The sequence below is a fragment of the Pelodiscus sinensis genome, chromosome 4 (genome assembly GCF_049634645.1).
Source record: "Pelodiscus sinensis isolate JC-2024 chromosome 4, ASM4963464v1, whole genome shotgun sequence".
NCBI classification, from domain to species: domain Eukaryota; kingdom Metazoa; phylum Chordata; order Testudines; family Trionychidae; genus Pelodiscus; species Pelodiscus sinensis.
Window position 1 is genome coordinate 53456640 of NC_134714.1, and position 6047 is coordinate 53462686.

Here is a 6047-nt window from a genome sequence, read left to right on the forward strand (position 1 = left end):
TCCTGCAACCTCCTGGACAAACTAACTGAATTAAGTTAAACTTTACTCAATTAAGTTTACATATGTTAAGAGTTTCTTGTATTAAAAATGCAAATGTTTATGTACTTTTAACCATAAACTTTCAGGAACTACAACAGTTAGGAGGTGGTTAGGCAAAGGTACTCAGATTTTAACACCTTTAGATTATGACCACCACCAAGAGACAGACTCGCAAATACTGGCTCAAAGTGGATTTTTCATATACCAACAGACAAAGAAAGGATTTTTAGTTAAATAGCCTTAATCAAAAATGACTCAGGACGTTTTTATGGTCCAGCAAGTGGACAGGACCACTGGTCCAAGGTGTGGGGGGTAGGGGGCGAGAGAGTGCTGATCCTTGGGGATCAGTTGGAGGGATTTAACCTGCTAAAAGCCCAATGTAACTAGGTTCTGGTTGAAAAAACTGCAGAAAAATCATTATTAAAACAATTTTTTGATTCTTTTATTTCAATTTGTGAAATTTTACAATTAAACAAAATGTTGACTAGTCAACAGCAGCAAAGGGAAAAGCACAAAACAGTAATGGCTAGACTGGCAAGTTTTTCTGCAAAATCATCTGCTTTTCCGTTAAAAGCATTTCCGGAAAATCATGCCAGTGTAGACGTGGCCTAATAAGTATTTTATCCCTCCAATTCTCCGTGTGTGTGTGTATAGCATATTTTTAAAAAAGGAATGCAAGTAACCCTATTTTTGTTTCTTTGGGTAGAGGAATTGGAACTGCTCTTTTATTCATTGTCAGGTTAGGATCATCCTGTAGTTCTTAGAACTCTGGATAGTTCTTTATCCAAAGTCTATAATTATGTAAAATGTAAAGTTAAAGCCATTTTCTTATGTTCTTTTTTAACAGTGAGCCACATTTTCAACAACTAAAAAGGCAAATGTTCACATAAAGGAATGTATGCACTGATGTATACCTGAAACTATACATAAATTTACCAGCACCTTGCTCACAAAAAAAATAAAAATAAAAATAAAAAAAATGCACACAGTAGAATATTTTCCAGATGTACTGTCATTAAATACACCCCGTCTTTTCTTCCCTATCTTAAGTTTTTATTCTGGGTTTTACTTTACCTGTGGTAGATTGAAGTTCTGCAAGGATGGATATTTTAAAACATAATCTATGACTTCTAAAGTGTGCTATACTATTTTTCCCCCTAAACCTAATCACATTAAAGTTAATGGAAAGACTCTTATTAGCATTAGTTACCTGATTTGCATATAGAATTGTTGTAGTGGGCTCTTTTCCTTACAAAAATTTGCCCCACTTAATCCATTCCTGAGCATTTGTTACAAGCATGCTTGGAAAATTCAGACATTTCACCTATAAATATTCTTATGTTGCAATATAGAGTCTTGAAAAGCTTTCTGTTACTTCACCAACAACTTGCAATAAATCACTACAGAACTTGGTAATAATCTTGTTGACATTATAAACAAGAGGAAGGAGAAAACTACACGAGGGGCACATTTTCTGTCAGTCTAAGTGCACAAATGGGCATGTACAGAGCAATGTGACCATAAAACTGCCCCCCTAACAAACATTCCTCTTCATCACTAATCATGGTCTGCTGTAGCTTGATTATAAGAAAGAACTACTCAAGTCCCTGGACCCATATGGCTCTCCTATAGCTCAAAATCTGCCTCATATTTCATACACAAACGTGACTCTATTACTAGAACCAGTTGTGGTAGTGATATTAAATTTTGTTCACATAAAGACAGAAATCTGCAGCAGAAAAAGTTTATTTTTGAGCACATAAAGAAACTGGACTAATCTGTAAAGTAAGGGTAGTTACTTCTGTCTATCTTAATAGATGTTTTGTCAATGTCTTGGTTTTTTTCTGCTCCCCTACACTCTGAAATTTAACATAATTTGCTTATTAAATCTAAATAATATATTTAAGGATAAAGATTCTTCTTTCATTGTACTAAGGGTGCAATGGTTGACTTCATAGGAAATGCATTTTTTCTGAACTTGGTCAGTGGTTAGAACAGGGACTTGGGAGGCCAGCGTTCAAGTCTATGCTTTGACACAGTGTGTGTGACCTTGGGCAAGTCACCTATCTGCTTTGATTCACTTCTTCATCTTTCAAATGGGGACATTCATACTCCTTTACCTCATGGGAGTGTTGTGAGGAGAAATATATTAAAGACTGTGAGTTGCTCAACTCTATGGGTACTTCTAAACTAATGGCTCCGTCGATGGAGCCATGTAGATTTGTTTGTTTGGCAAAGGGAAATGAAGCCACGATTTAAATAATCGCGGCTTCATTTAAATTTACATGGCTGCCGCGCTGAGCTCAGCACGCTAGTCCGGATGCTCCCCTGTCAACATGAAAGCTTTTTATTGACCTCCCCGGTAAACCTCGTTCTATGAGGCATAACGGGGAGGTCGATAAAGGGCTTTCAGGTCGGCACGGGAGCGTCCAGACTAGCGCGCTGAGCCGACAAACAGCTGATCAGCTGTTTGTCGGCTCAGCGTGGCAGCCATGTAAATTTAAATGAAGCCGCGATTATTTAAATCACGGCTTCATTTCCCTTTGCCGATCAGCCTAATCTACATGGCTCCATCAATGGAGCCATGTAGTTTAGACGTACCCATAGAGAACAGAGGAGATGACAGTACTGAAGATAAGAACTTGAGGACCATTTCCTTCCTTATGTTTTGTGATGCTCAGAGATGCAAATCATAAAAGACCCTTCCAAATGTGGGTGGTCACAATGCCTGAAGTGAACTCAATAAGGTTGACAGAACCATGCCCAACCAGAGACTGGGAAGAGTCAAATGACAGCCACTGGGAGAAACCATTCAGAACAGTGCAAGTCATAATACAGTTTGAATCTTAAGTGAATGACTACATATGTTAGCTGCTGTGACACCTGCTCTGAAGCTCTGCATACACTTGGACAGTGTAGGTGCATGACATTGTGGAGAGCCAATAAATGGCATTGTGTTTGCTAGTGATAAGTGGTTGCTGAGGGAATTAAAAAGATCTGAGTGGTGGCCTTCTGAAAGATTGTGTGGCCTTGCCTAGTGGCCATTTTACTATGTTGCAGCACCCATTTATAGAAGAGGAAGACATGATTGAATGGAAATAACCAGTAAATCACAGGTCTTTTTAAATTAGGTCTTCCCTTCCATGAGCTTTTATATGGGTTTGGGAGGATGGGGGTCAAGACATAAAACTGAAAGACAGACATAGGCATAGAAAGGCAAAAGGAAGTGGACAGTCCTGTGCATCTCATCCATAGTGACTACCTTCTAGACAAAGGAAAATTATGGAAAGGTATTATACTGAAGAATGTATATTAGGGTCTCATTAAACTCCTTATAGGAATATTCATCATTGGTATATACAATGTGAAAGGAAAGGGAACCGTAACCCTTGGAAAACTAGCTAGTCATCTGAGGATCAGCGAATATCTAAGGTTTTGCAAGTATACCAAAGACAAGGAAAATGCTAGCCTGCTAGAAGGTGAGGTTTGCAAAGAATTCTTTTCTGGGGTAAATCTGTTGCCCTTTCCTATCAGCCTTAGTTAACTCTTCCTTTTCCAGCCTTTCCCCTGCAGCTAATTCCTACTCAGTTTTATGAGTCTAGGAGTTAGTAATGGGTGAAAGGATCATGTTAGAAGGTCAGGTCAGGTGAGGTCAGAAATAGGAAAGTGTTGTTTCCAAGCCCAAATCAGGACCATGCAAAGATATAGGGAGCAGGGTACATGGGATGGATTTTTTTTTATAAGGAAAGCCATAAAAGACAGGGATTCAAAACCAAATCCAACCCAAAAAGTGTGGGTTGGTTCCTAACCAGGAAAGAAAAGTTGGGGCACTGAAGAAACATGACTCTCATTTGATGAGCACATATTTGGCTATATCTGGTAGTTTCAAATGTCATTCCTAAGTTTTATGTCCTGCCACTTTTGTACCATTTGGCAAATATTTAGCTAATAACAATAAAGAGAAAAAATGATAATTTTTATTGATTTAGAAGTTTAAAATGTTAGAAAGAACCTTATGAGTCACCTTGTGATAGACACCAAGAAACAAAAAAATAAGATGACTGGGTGTAAGGTCCAGCAAGTCCTAAATGACTGAATGTGGGTTATTTAAATATTTTTACCCTGCCTCTCTATTTAAAATATTTGAAGCAGTTTACAAAAAAATGTTTAAACACAATACAAATATATATAAAAATTTAAAGTACAAGACCCCAGAGGGACATAAAACCTGCTAAAACTGCTAAAACCGCTGGCAAACCGCTGAGTGCCAGTTTGTTTTTATCTCTACTGTTCAAAGTATTTCATCTTCTTTGGCTAGCTCATCCCTTAGCTTATGAATTCTTTCCCCTCTATTTTTTTCCAAAAAAGGGTTCCAAATTTTTCTGGTGTAAGTGGTCAGTTGTGCTATTGCAAAATACCAAGTAATCTGCATATAAGTGAGACTGTGCTATTTCAGAACTTGTCTGCTCCTATTGGGAAGTCTAGGATCTGCAGTCCTGCCCCAACACATTGTTCAGATGTGGCTTGACCAAAAAAAAAAAAAAAGAATACAGTTCATGTGCATTCACACAGTATAGTGAAAGTTCTCTTAGTTTTGGGAAACCTTGTTGCTTGCTGCAGGAAATGGAGTCCTGGTATGTTTATAATTATGAATTTCTCCATTACTTTCCATTGGAAGATCTTGAAGTGCATCGTAATGATCAACAAATTATGGCTCAGAAGAATCATAGAATTGTAGGTCTTGGAGATCCAGTCCTCTTAATTAGACCACCCCTGACAGATGTTTGTCTAATCTATTCTTAAAAATCTCCAATGACAGAGATTCCACAACCTTTGTAAGCAATTTATTCCAGTGCTTAGCCACCCTGACAAAGTATTTTCTAATGTCCACCCTAAATTCCCTTGTTGCAATTTAAGCCCATTGTGTCTTGTCCTATCCACAGAAGTTAAATAAAACATTTTTTTCTTCTTTTTCTTTGTAGCAATCACTCATGCACTTAAAAACTATTATGTCCCCTACCCCCAGTCATCTTTTCTTCATACTAATGAAACCCAGTTTGTTCAGTCTTTTCCTCATAGATCATGTTTTTGAGACCTTTGATCACTTTTGTTGCTTTTCTCTGGACTTTCTCCAATATATTCACATCTTTCCTGAAATATGGCACCCAGAACTGGACACAATACTCCAGCTAAGATCTAATCAGGGGGAAGGAGATAAGAAGAATTATTTTTTAAGTCTTGCTTATAATATTCCTACTAATACAACCCAAAATATGGTTTTGTTTTTTCTGAAATAATATTACATCATTCACTCATCTAGCTTGTGGTACACTATGACCCCAAGATCCCTTTCCACAATATCTCTTCCTACTCAGTCATTTCCTATTTTGTATGCATTCCACTGTTTGTTCCTTGTGGAGTGGTCATGCTACATTTGTGCTTATTGAATTTAAACCTATTTACTTCAGATCATTTCTCCAGTTTGTACAGATAATTTTGAATTTTTATCTTAGCTTCTAAAGCAATTGCAACACCTCCCAGGTTGGAAACCAAGGAAGTAGATAAAGTTAGTATCTCCCCCCCCCCCATTTCATAGGTTGAAAAAAAAATTGAAGCAATTTGAATGGCTATCACAAGAGCACCCCAGAAGTTTATGGCAGAGCTAAGAGTAAGAGCCAAATCACCTGGCTCCCAGGTCTGTGTTCTAAATGTAGAACTACCCCTTCTTCTAGAAAAAGCTTGATATTATCTTGAGACGTAACCTACAAAATACTCTGACAAACATCCTATTTCAAACAATGGATGTTTTGCCTTGATAAGACCTTAGGAATACAAGCTTCGGCCTTTATTTTAGCTATTTTTTATGCAGGGACCTATGCCCATTGTGACCTTGGATAGCAGCATACAGCATATCATACATTTAAAGTAATTTAGAGTGATGTAGATAGTAACAGACACATGTGCTTTGATGGCATAATGTTTCCTTAAATGCTTGTTCTGATCTTTCA